Below are 13,970 nucleotides of genomic sequence, written 5' to 3'. Positions count from 1 at the left end.
TATGTACTAAGATATTCTATATTTATTAGAGTCCATCAATGCTCTTCTTTTATATTAGCCTTTGATTTTCATCTAACAAGATCTAATAGCCTATATAAATGTGGCTTATTCAATAAGCACATAATTGTTGAGTTCGTTTTATACATACAAAAAAAATGGACAGAATTATGTTAAGTGCTTACTCGATTAACTAACTATATTTCATTTAATGCAAAAATAGAAAGCAATATTATATTATATATTTAAGAAAAAGCATACGTGAAGCAATAAAGATTATTGTCAAATCCTTTTTTTAAATAAAGTTCAACCAAGTTCTTTTAGTGTCGCACGCGCTTCTTCGTGCTTCTTATCTTCATCTTCTTTTTATATATATATTTAAAAAATTAGAATACAAAAATTTTAATATATAATATTAAAATTTTGGTTTATAGCACTAAAAATTTGGTATTCAATACCAAAATTTTTCAAAAATTACATACCTAAAATATTGTTTCCAACTAATATAATATATAATATATAAATTTTGATATATAATAAAAAAATTTTAATTTAAATTACAAAAATTTTAATATGTAGGACAAAAATTTTTAAAAGATTACATATATAAATTATTGACTCACTTAACTAATAAAAATAAAATATATTTTTAATAAAAAATTGTATTATTTAAAAAATTTTAATACTGCGTTGTATATAAATATTTATGTGTTATGTACAAAATATTATATACTATATCAATAAATTTATGATACGTGTAAAAATTGTTGTGCTGGTTAAAAAATGCATGTACATATAATATCACCGTACTTTGAAGCACTAATCTAAGGTTTTTTTTTTATTTAAGCAAAAACTTGTTACTGCTTTCATTTTTGCAGGCACCGCATAAAAAATCGAATTCGAACTTTCTATTTCATTTTCGCAAACTTCAAATCTAAAAATGAATTTGAAATTTTTACCCACGTTTTTGTTGATATGCGAAAATGCTATTTTTTTCTACCATGTTTTCGGAGTCCTTCTTTGCAAAAGCGGCAGCTTTTTTGGCGATGTTTTTACGAGAAACAAACTAATTCATTTTGGTACTTAATGGGTGCGACAACACAGAGTACTAAGTAAATAATGATTATTTTGAACGATATAAATAATTATCAATTAAATAAAAGTATATTATATTTTAATTTAATGCTACTAATTAAATTTAAGATTAATTTACTCTTTTAACCCTATTAATTTATATTGTTCATACATTATTCAAAAAAATTATTAATTACTTATATTTTTCCATAGGTATATTTTTGTCTTTGTGTTTAAACTGATAATAATATATTTTTTATTTAAATAAAAAAAACCTTAATCTAAAGACTATTGTCTATTATTATTTCATGTAAGATTTTAAATGAAACTATAAATATTTCAAATAGTTTATTTAATTATTTAGCAAATAAAAAATATCAAAATCATTGTCATAAAAAGGTCTTATTCTTTGGTTCATAATAACGTCCATTATTATTATTTATAATAAAAATATTTAATTGACTAATTTTTAATTAAAATCAATAATAAAGTGGTGATTCAATTTTTTTTTTAAATTTGACACGTCACATGCCAATATGCCATGTATATGATATTTTATAATAGAGTAATGTTAGGGAACCAAAAGGGTATTAGTCAAAAACCAGCCAAATATTTTTGGATAAATCCAAAATCTCTATGAGTTAATATATATAGATGTTTCTTCTGCTAAGTATCAGAATGTTTCTTTTTCATACTAAATGGATGTTTTTTTTATATATTTTTCGAAATTTTTTGTATTGCAAATGTGAATGTCTCTATTTTTTTAAAAATTTTATATTTATTTTTTAAATTTTATAGATATTTAATTATTTTTACTAAAATATAATTAAATGTTTCTTTTGTTAAGTATTAAGATGTTTTTTTTATATTAAATGAATATTTTTTGAAGATGGACTATTACTCCCATGTTGTTGTTGTTATTCAGTGGCTCTGCCACTTCCCATATTGCCCCTCCCAAACGCCTTCCAGATCCAATGGCAGTTGAGCCATATGTTCCTCTTCTTCCACTTCGGTCTCAACATCTTCATCGGACAATAGTGGGGTTCCGGCCACGTACACCCTTCCCTCTTCAACCCCACTAACCTCAATGCCACTCACTAGATACACCTCGCCAAACTCAACGGCTTCAACCGCATCATCCTCACCGACAAGCACCACGACGGTTTTTGCTTGTGGCCTTCCCAATACATACACTAACTACTCTGTCTGCTCCTCTCCCTGGAAGGCCAGCACTGGGGACGTCCTCGCTGACCTCTCCGCCGCCGCCAAACTTGCCGGCGTTGACCTTGGCATCTACCTCTCCCTCTGGGATCGAAGGTGAATTTCGTGTTGAATCAGTTGTCTTGAATGCGCTTGTTGAGGGCGTCACGGAGAGCATGGAAGTCGCCGACGCTTCTAGCAGCATTGGTGAGAGAGAGATCTCTGTGTGTGATTGTTGGAGGTTGGTAGGTTAATGTGAAAGAGAAGAGGAAGACTTTTATAGATTTTAATTAGGTTTACTTAATTTAAAATTTAAATAATTATTAATATAAATTAAAATTTGAATCGGGCTTGACCAAAGGGAAGAGAAAGTTTGATTCGGGGTTGATTTTCTTGCTCCGTGATCCCAGGAGCTTTTTTTGAACCATAATAATCAAAATATGATTTTAATTCATGTGCAATTAATAACAGATATTGAAAATTAATAAAAATTAAATTAATTAAAATTTAAATATAAATTAATGTGATTTTATTTATTTTTTCATTGGTCACCTTTTAGTTTCATATACTTTTCCTTTATAATAATATTATATATCATCTAGAAAGTCATATTCAGTCTCTTGAAAAATTAGACAATCACATGAAAAATTTAAAAATTTCACTAACATGCCTAACATGAGAAAAAAAAAATAAAAAATACAAAAATCAGTTCTTCCAATAAAACTTGTTACAAGATGCAATCTCCTCAGGCTGGTGAAAATCAAACGGCTCCATTACTTGGTCGGTGTAAGCGGCTCAAAGGAGGTGTTCCATCTTTGGCTACTTTTATGTTACTTCTTCTCATTTTGTTTTATTCTTCTTTTTAAATTTTTTTCTTTTTTTATGTGTTTTTTTTCATTTAAAAATTGTGAAAAATAAAAAAAGATAAACATAGAAAACGTGTATAAGAAATAAAAATACTTAAATCTTTTTACACAAAATACATAAACATATCAATTTTGAATTGGAAGCAAACTCATTGATTGACGATACAAAAAAATTTTAATAATAAGCACAAAATTTTGAAGAAAAACACAAATTATAAACAGAAAACAAATATATAAAATTATTGACGATACAGAAATTTTGTAATGATATACACAAGTTTTTTTTAAAGAAAAAAATTTTAAGAGTAATATAGGAAGTAAACACATAAATTGTTTGACCATAAATACAGAAACTTGTTAAACACAAATTTTTGAAGAGAAATACAAAGAAAACAAACAATTTTTTTCATAATAAACACCTATATTTTGTGATAATAAACCAAAAATTTTTTAAAGGTAATTATTGACAATAAATACAGCAATTTTGTGATGAAAAATATAGAAATATTTTGGCAATAAACACAGATTTTATGACGATAATTCAAGTTACATTTCTAAAAAATTTTTTGAAGAATAATGCTAGGTAACTAATTTTTTAAGTCAACATTAGTCAATTTCTTTTAATTATTTTGCTTCGCTTAAATTCTAAATCATGAATCATAAACTATTAATTCTATACCCTTAATTACATACACTAAACCCTAAAATTAGTTAGTATTGACAAACTACAAGTTAGTTCCCTATAATTTTTTTTAACAGGAAAAAAAACGATGGCGTAGTGTATGAGGAAAAAAAAATCTTGGATACATATAGTTTTAAAGTTAAAAAAAAAGTATAAAAAGAATAAGAATGAAATACGAAATCTCACTTAAATAAATAAGTTAAAATTGATTTCTTGCATGGATTTAAATTTATTTTTATTCATTTACATGCACTTACAATAAATAGTAAATTCGGAACAGTTAAAATAGATTCCATAGGAAAATTGCACGGAGCGATATTCAATTATTCATACATCGCTCAAAATTATTCAAATGAATAATTTATTCACCGAGTATTTTAAGTTCCACATTTATTAAATTATATTGATCTGACAAATGATATTTTGTAAGTTGTTCCTTTATTTTCCTTGTGAGTGACTCTTGTGTTCTTGAAGCATGTAAAATTTTGAAGCATCCTAATTATGATTCTTGAGCAATCAGAAAGTGAAATGCTAATGTATCATAGGATAGGATTGGTGCCATCAAATATTAAAAGCACCTTATATAGCTCCGAGCGCCAGTCGCAAAATACCCCAACAATGTCTCTGGGATTTGATCTTGTCCAAATCGAATTGAGCAACAAGAACGACTTCATGTTTATCATCAGCAGCTGCAATTATTTCTCCAGTTGGTCCTGATCAAAGAGATCAAAGAGAAGATTAAACCAAAAAATGACAAGTAGTACTAAGTTATGCCTGCAGCTAAAAAGACTAACATTTTCATAGTCGGATATTTTATGCGCAGAAAAGAGAAGAGCGGGATTACCTGCTATAAAGGAGTTTCCATAAAACGTAATCTCACTATTCCTATGCAAAATTTTCTTTTTCTCTTACATTCAGCAAAGCATCTATTGGATTCTTTTGTTTTAAAGGTTCGATGCGACAACTACTTTCAAGACTAGCAGTCGTAAAGAGAAACAGTTGCAAGCATGAAATGCATGCATATATTACATAAATGAGAGATGGGAGAATACGCATCTCATCAGCATGCCCTGTAATTATTAAAATTTATTATACTATAAATTGTAACATATGTGAATATGGGTGGTTAAGTAGTACAAAATCCTACCAAATTAGCCCAGCATGTCCTTGCATTACACGCTTCCAGTGGTCACGAGAGTCAAGATTCTGGTCTTGTGGTTCAGAACCAATAACAGTGGGATAAAATAAAATCTCTGTACCTTGAAGCGCCATTGCCCGTGCTGCCTCAAAAAACCATTGGTCCCAGCAAATAGCTGACATGAAATAAGAGTTGTCAACTTTATTATCTAATTCCTTCCTTTAGCATAATTTGGTATTAGGAAGAACAATGAAAAATGTAACTTTGAATATTGTTTTAGATAGCTAGTATAAAGCTAAAGTAAAAATTAACATCTTTAGAAAGAAAATTTTAGAGATTCAAAATCCTTCAATAAGTCTTAGAAATCTTCCTATGAAGCGTACATGTAAAATGAACAGAATGTAAACAGTTAATAATCACAATTTCTCACCAACTCCAATCTTTGTAAATTTAGTCTGGAAAACTTGTTATGCAAAACACCAATGTTACAAAATATTCGGTAGTCACAAAAAGAAATAACAAAAACCAAGCTTATCCAAAGCAGAGAAAATTATTACAGGCAATTCCAAACACCCACCTTAAATTCAGTGTCACCGGGATTAAAATAGAACTTTTTCTGGTAACCTATATGGGGATTATTTAATGAGTTAGGACAATTGTACACATACTATATTGTGCATAAATGGTGCATGAAATTGTGATTTACACTTTTCACATCTCCGGTGCCACTAACCAGCAAGTGCACTGGGTCGTCCATGTAATACCTTATGTGAGTAAGGGTCGATCCCACGGAGATTGTCGGCTTGAAGCAAGCTATGGTTATCTTGTAACTCTTAGTCAGGATATCAATAATAATTCTTAGTTTTATTTGTAAAAATTAAAAGAACATGAAATAAATAATACTTGTTATGCAGTAATGGAGAACATGTTGAGGTTTCGGAGATGCTCTTCCCTCTGAGTTTCTGCTTTCCTACTGCCTTCTTCTTCAAACATGCCTGGCTCCTTCTATGGCAAGCTTTATGTTGGTGGATCACCGTTGTGAATGACTACCATCCGTCCTCTCAGTGAAAACATGTCCGCTACGGTTTTCCGCATGGCTAATCATCTGTCGGTTCTCACTTGTGTTAGAATAAGATCCATTGATCTTTTTGCACACTGTCACTGCGCCCAACAGTTGCTAGTTTGAAGCTCGTCACAGTTATCCCTTCCTAGATCCTACTTGGAATACCACAGACAAGGTTTAGACTTTCTGGATATCAGGAATGCTGCCAATTGATTCTAGCCTCTACCACGAAGGTTCTGATCTCACGGAATTGAATGCTTTGTTGTTAGGAGAGGCAATCAAACTCGTGACTCAAGAGCCCAAGAGATACACACTCAAGCTGTTGCAGGTAGAACGGAAGTGGTTGTCAAGCACGCGTTCATAAGTTGAGAATGGTGATGAGTGTCACGGATCATCACATTCATCACATTGAAGTACGAGTGAATATCTTAGAACAGAAGCAAGCGCGATTGAATAGAAAACAGTAGTAATTGCATTAATTCATCGAGACACAGTAGAGTTCCTCACCCCCAACCATGGTGTTTAGAGACTCATGCCGTCAAAGGTATAATAAGGAATGTAAAAATGTCATAAGTTCAAAATGAATCTCTCAAAGTAGTTTTTATACTAAACTAGTGACCTAAGTTTACAAAGAATGAGTAACTAGATGCAGAGAGTGCAAAAACTACTTCCATGGCCCACTTGGTGAGTGTTTGGGCTGAGCTTCCTAGCTTTCACGTACTTGTGCTATTCCTGTTGTTAAACGTCAGTTTTGGTGCCAGTTTGGGCATTTAACTCCAGCTTTGGTGCCAGTTCTGGCGTTTTACGCCAGAAAAAGGTCTCTGACCAGCGTTTTGATGCCAGTTTGGGCCATCAAATCTCGGGCAAAGTATGGACTATTATACATTGCTGAAAAGCCCAAGATGTTTACTTTCCAAAGCAATTGAGAGCGTGCCAATTGGGCTTTATTAGCTCCATAAAATCCATTTTGCGTGCAGGAGGGTCAGAATCCAACAACATCTGCAGTCCTTTTTCAGCCTCTGAATCAGATTTTTGCTCAAGTCCCTCAATTTCAGCAAGAAAATACCTGAAATCACAGAAAAACACACAAAGTCATAGTAAAGTCCAAAAATGTGATTTTTGCATAAAAACTACTAAAAATATAATAAAAAGTGAGTAAAACATGCTAAAAACTATGTGAAAATATTACCAAAAAGCGTATAATTTATCTGCTCATCACAACACCAAACTTAAACTATTGCTTGTCCCCAAGAAACTAGACAAATAAAATAGGATAAAAAGAAGAAGGCTATGGTGCAATAACATCTCAGAGTCTTTAATGAAGCTCAAATTCAAATTAGATGAGCGGGGTTTAGAGCTTTTTGCTTCTGAATAGTTTTGGCATCTCAATTTATCCTTTGAAGTTCAGAATGATTGGCATCCATAAGAACTTAGAATTCAGATAGTGTCATTGATCCTCCTAGTTAAATATGTTGATTTTTGAACACAGCTACTTATGAGTCTTGGCTGTTACCCTAAGCATCTCCAGTATTACCACCGGATACAGAAATGCCACAGACACATAATTGAGTGAACCTTTTCAGATTGTGACTCAGCTTTGCTAGAGTCCCCAGTTAGAGGTGTCCAGAGTTCTTAAGAACACTCTTTATGCTTTGGATCACGACTTTAACCACTTAGTCTCAAGCTTGTTACTTGGACCTTCATGCCACAAGTACACGGTTAGGGACAGCTTGATTTAGCCGCTTAGGCCAGGATTTTATTTCCTTGGGCCCTCCTATCCACTGATACTCAAAGCCTTGGATCCATCTCACCCTTGCCTTTTAGTTTAAAGGGTTACTTGGCTTTTTCTGCTTGCTTTTTCTTTTTCTTTCTCCAATCTTTTTTTTTCACTGCTTTTTCTTGCTTCAAGAATCAATTCTATGATTTTTCAGATTATCAATAACATTTCTCTTTGTTCATTATTCTTTCAAGAGCCAACAATTTTAACATTTATAAACTTTACTATAAAAAATATGCACTGTTCAAGCATTCATTCAGAGAACTAAAGTAATGCCACCACATATAAATAATTTGAATTTTTCTTATTTTGTACTCAAAATATTTGTACCCTTGCTCTTCTAAAAAAAAATCTGCTATTTTATTCATGTTTGATGATGATAAGAAAATTAAATTATACCCAAATTGGTAAAAATAATACTAATGCTTATGCAATTATAATACTAATAATCATGCAATCCTAATACTAATGCTTATGCAATTTTTAATATAGGTTTCTGGTACACGAAATCGTGAGTTCACACTTTTCTCACAACTCCGCGCAGCTGACTAGCAAGTGCACTGGGTCATCCAAGTAATACCTTACGTGAGTAAGGGTCGATCCCACGGAGATTGTCGGCTTAAATCAAGCTATGGTTATCTTGTAAATCTCAGTCAGGCAGATTCAAATGGTTATCGGGTTTTGATAATTAAAAGAAAAATAAGACATAAAATAAGATAGAAATACTCATGTAATTCATTGGTGGGAATTTCAGATAAGTGTATGGAGATGCTTTATTCTTTCTGAATCTCTGCTTTCCTACTGCCTTCATCCAGTCATGCGTACTCCCTTCCATGGTAAGCTGTATGTTGGGGTGATCACCGTTGTCAATGGCTACCGTCCGTCCTCTTAGTGAAAATGGTCCAGCTACGGGTTACGTAGGGCTAATCATTTGTCGGTTCTCAATCGTGTCGGAATAAGATCCATTGATCCTTTTGCGCACTGTCACTGTGCCCAGCACTCACGAGTTTGAATCTCATTATAGTCATCCCATCCCAGATACTACTCAGAATACCACAGACAAGGTTTAGACTTTCCGGATCTCAAGAATGCTGCCAATTGATTCTAGCTTATACCACAAAGACTCTGATCGCATGGAATGGAAGGCTCTGTTGTCAGGAGAGGCAACCATTCATCGTGAACCATGAGGCCAAGAGATATACATTCAAGCTTGTTTTCAGGTAGAACAGAAGTGGTTGCCAAGCACGCGTTCATAAGTGAGAATGGTAATGAGTGTCATTTGATCATCATATTCATAATTTTGAAGTGCGAGTGGATATCTTAGAACAAGAATAAGCTTGAATTGAATAGAAAATAGTAGTAATTACATTAATTTATGAGGAATAGCAGACCTCCACACCTTAATCCATGATGTGTAGAAATTCCACCGTTGAAAATACATAAGAACAAGGTCTAGGCATGGCCTCCCAAATAACATGAAACAATCGAAAATGGGTTCAAAGACCTGATCCCAAGATCAAAGATGATCAAGAGATGAAAATACAATAGTAAAAGGTCTTATTTATAATGAACTAGTAACCTAGGATTTACAGAAATAAGTAAATGATGTAGAAATCTACTTTTCGGCGCCCACTTGGTGTGTGCTTGGGCTGAGCATTGAAGCTTCCATGTGCATAGGCTTTTCTTGGAGTTAAACGCCAGCTCTGGTGCCAGTTTGGGCGTTTAACTCTAGCTTTTATGCCAATTCTGGCGTTTAACGCCAGAAAAGGGTCTCTGACCGGCGTTTTGACGCCAGTTTGGGCCATCAAATCCTAGGCAAAGTGAACTATTAAAATTTGCTGGAAAGCCCAAGATATCTACTTTCCAACGCAATTGAGAGCGCGCCAATTGGGCTTTTGTAGCTCCAGAAAATCCATTTCGAGTGCAGAGAGGTCAGAATCCAACAGCATCTGCAGTCCTTTTTCAGCCTTTGAATAAGATTTTTGCTCAGGTCCCTCAATTTCAGCCAGAAAATACCTGAAATCACAGAAAAACACACAAACTCATAGTAAAGTCCAGAAATGTGAGTTTTGCATAAAAACTAATAATGATATTCTAAAAACTAACTAAATCATACTAAAAACTACCTAAAAACAATGCCAAAAAGCGTATAAATTATCCGCTCATCACAACACCAAACTGAAATTGTTGCTTGTTCCCAAGCAACTGAAAACAAAATAGAATAAAAAGAAGAGAATATACAATGAATCTCACAATATCAATGAAACTTAGTCCCAATAAGATGAGTGTGGCTAATAGTTTTTTGCTTCTAAACAGTTTTGGCATCTCTTTTTATCCTTTGAAATTCAGAATGATTGGCATCTATAGGAACTCAGAATTTAGATAGTGTTATTGATTCTCCTAATTTAGTATGTTGATTCTTGAATATAGCTACTTTATGAGTCTTGGTCGTGACCCTAAGCACTTTATTTTCCAGTATTACCACCGGATACATAAATGCCACAGACACATAACTGGGTGAACCTTTTTAGATTGTGACTCAGCTTTGCTAAAGTCCCCAGTTAGAGGTGTCCAGAGTTCTTAAGCACACTCTTTTGCTTTGGATCACGACTTTAACCACTCAGTCTCAAGCTTTTCACTTGGACCTGCATGCCACAAGCATATCGCTAGGGACAACTTGATTCAGCCGCTTAGGCCAGGATTTTATTTCTTTGGGCCCTCCCATCCATTAATGCCCAAAGCCTTGGATCCTCTTTATCTTGCCTTTTGGTTTAAAGGGCTATTGGATTTTTCTTTTTCTTTATTTTTTCGCCATTTTTTTCGCAAGCTTTTTCCCTTTCACTGCTTTTTCTTGCTTCAAGAATCAATTTTATGATTTTTTCAGATTATCAATAACATTTTTCTTTGTTCATCATTCTTTCAAGAGCCAACAATTTTAACATTCATAAACTTCACTAATAGACACTAGACATTAATGATCATGTAATAAAGACATAAACATAGACAAACATAAAGTATAAAAATAAAAAAACAGAAAGATAAGAACAAGGAAATCAAAGAACGGGTCCATCTTAGTGATGGCGGCTAGTTCTTCCTCTTGAAGATCCAATGGAACGCCTGAGCTCCTCTATGTCTCTTCCTTGCCTTTGTTGCTCTTCCCTCATGGCTATTTGATCCTCTCTAATTTCATGGAGAATAATGGAGTGCTCTTGGCGCTCCATCCTTAGTTGCTCCATATTGGAACTCAAATCTCCCAAAGAGGTGTTGAGTTGCTCCCAATAGTTGTGTGGAGGAAAATACATCCCTTGAGGCATCTCAGAGATTTCTTGATGAGGGACTTCCTCATGCTCTTGTTGAGGTCCATGAGTGGGCTCTCTTATTTGCTCCATCATCTTTTTAGTGATGGGCTTGTCCTCTTCAATGAGGGTGTCTTCCTCTATGACAATTCCAGCTAAACTGCATAGGTGACAAATAATATGAGGAAAGGCTAACCTTGCCAAAGTGGAGGGCTTGTCATCCACTTGTACAGTTCTAGAGGTATGATCTCATGAACTTCCACTTTCTCTCTAATCATGATACTATGGATCATGATAGCCCGATCTACAGTCACTTCAGATTGGTTGCTAGTAGGAAAGATGGAGCGTTGGATGAATTCCAACCATACTCTAACCATGGGTTTAAGGTCATGCCTTCTCAATTGAATCGGCTTGCCTTTGGAGTCTCTTTTCCACTGAGCTCCTTCCACACATGTGTCCATGAGGACTTGGTTCAACCTTTGATCAAAGTTGACCTTTCTAGTGTAGGGGAGTACATCTACTTGCATCATTGGCAAGTTGAATGCCAACCTCACATTTTCCGGACTAAAATCTAAGTATTTCTCTCGAACCATTGTAAGCCAATTCTTTGGGTTTGGGTTCACACTTTGATCATGGTTCTTGGTGATCCATGCGTTGGCATAGAACTCTTGAACCATTAAGATTCTGACTTGTTGAATGGGGTTTGTGAGAACTTCCCAACCTCTTTTTCGAATCTCATGTCGGATCTCTGGATACTCATTCCTTTTGAGCATGAAAGGGACCTCAGAGATCACCTTCTTCTTGGCCACAACTTTATAGAAGTGGTCTTGATGGACCTTTGAGATGAATCTCTCCATCTCCCATGACTCAGAGGTGGAAGCTTTTGGCTTTCCTTTCCTCTTTCTAGAGGTTTCTGCAGCCTTAGGTGCCATAAACAGTTATGGAAACACAAAAAGCAATGCTTTTTCCAGACCAAAATTAAAAGGTTTGCTCGTCCTCGAGCAAAGAAAGAAATAAGGGAGGAGAAGAAAAAGAAAATAGAGGAGATTGAGAGGTTTGAACGGTTCGGCCAAGTGGGGAAAGAAGTGTTTAAGATGTGTGAAAATGAAGGAGGGGTGAGGGGTTTATATAGAAGTGGAGAGAGGGGTAGGGTTCGTGTATTAGGGTTGGGTTTGGGAGGGAAAGGATGTGAATTTGAATGTTGAGGTAGGTGGGGTTTTTGGGGAAGAGTGGATGGAGGTGATTGGTGAAAGGGTATTTGGGGAAGGGTGTTATTGGAATGTGTGAAGAAGAGAGAGAGTGGGTTGAGGTAGGTGGGGATCCTGTGGGGTCCATGATGATTAGATTTTTGATGGTTTAGAATTTCACAAATGAATTCTCGTTGCAAGTATAGTTCCTAAACCAAATAATAATCTTTTCATACAAAAAGTTGTTTGTCACTAAAATAAACCCCTAAATTTATAAATTGAAGTATTGAAACCTTGTGTCGTTCTCCCTAGGAATTACAATAAAGTGTCTTGTTATATGTTGTGAGTTATTTTGGGATTTTTGAGATTTTAGACAAGAGATATAAATGGCAAAGAAAATAAACTAACAACTAATAAAGCTCTTGGCAAGATATGAGAACTAGAAGTCCTATCCTAGTTATCCTCCTCAATTATGATAACAAATTGTCCATTACTCCTACATAGTTAACCTCTAACCATGGAGGAAAGTTGATGAGCGGATAATTTATACGCTTTTTGGCATTGTTTTTAGTATATTTTTAGTATGTTTTAGTTAGTTTTTATTATATTTTTATTAGTTTTTAGTTAAAATTCACTTTTCTGGACTTTACTATGAGTTTGTGTATTTTTCTGTGATTTTAGGTATTTTCTGGCTGAAATTGAGGGACTTGAGCAAAAATCTAATTCAGAGGCTTAAAAGGACTGCAGATGCTGTTGGATTCTGACCTCCCTGCACTCGAAGTGGATTTTCTGGAGCTACAAAAGCCCAATTGATGCGTTCTTAATTGCGTTGGAAAGTAGACATCCTGGGCTTTCCAGAAATATATAATAATCTATACTTTTCCTGAGATTTGATGGCCCAAACCGGCGTTTCAAATCAGCTCAAGACTGCCCAGCGTTAAACGCCGGAACTGGCACAAGAATGGGAGTTAAACGCCCAAACTGGCACAAAAGCTGGCGTTTAACTCCAAGAAAAGTCTCTACACATGAAAGCTTCAATGCTCAGCCCAAACACACACCAAGTGGGCCCGAAAGTGGATTTTTATGTCATTTACTCATTTTTGTAAACCCTAAACTACTAGTTATCTACAAATAGGACCTTTTACTATTGTATTTTGACATCTTGAAATCTTTTGATCACTTGAGATCTTAGGATCATCTTTGGATGTCTAGTTCTTAGATTATTGGAGGCTGGCCATTCAGCCATGCCTAGACCTTGTTCTTATGTATTTTCAACGGTGGAGTTTCTACACACCATATATTAAGATGTGGAGCTCTGCTGTACCTCGAGTATCAATGCAATTACTATTGTTCTTCTATTCAATTCAGCTTATTCTTGTTCTAAGATATCACTTGTTCCTCAACTTGATGAATGTGATGATCCGTGACACTCATCATTCTCACCTATGAACGTGTGCCTGACAACCACCTCCGTTCTACCTTCGATTGAGTGGATATCTCTTGGATCCCTTAATTTGAATCTTCGTGGTATAAGCTAGAATTGATGGTGGCATTCAAGAGAATTCGGAAGGTCTAAACCTTGTCTGTGGTATTCTGAGTAGGATTCAAGGATTGAATGACTGTGACGAGCTTCAAACTCGCGATTGTGGGGCGTTAGTGACAGACGCAAAAGAATCAATGGATTCTATTC

At 34.5% G+C, this 13,970-nt stretch overlaps 1 pseudogene; it reads right to left on the bottom strand.

Moving 5' to 3' along the window:
* Positions 1-4,358: 4,358 nt before the first annotated feature.
* Positions 4,359-13,970, bottom strand: part of LOC107484689 (N-carbamoylputrescine amidase-like) — an 81,819-nt pseudogene continuing 72,207 nt past the window's right edge.

The sequence above is a fragment of the Arachis duranensis genome, chromosome 4 (genome assembly GCF_000817695.3).
Source record: "Arachis duranensis cultivar V14167 chromosome 4, aradu.V14167.gnm2.J7QH, whole genome shotgun sequence".
In the NCBI taxonomy this organism is placed as follows: domain Eukaryota; kingdom Viridiplantae; phylum Streptophyta; class Magnoliopsida; order Fabales; family Fabaceae; genus Arachis; species Arachis duranensis.
Note: the sequence above shows the minus strand (reverse complement) of the source record. Positions and strands in the feature narration are given on the sequence as shown.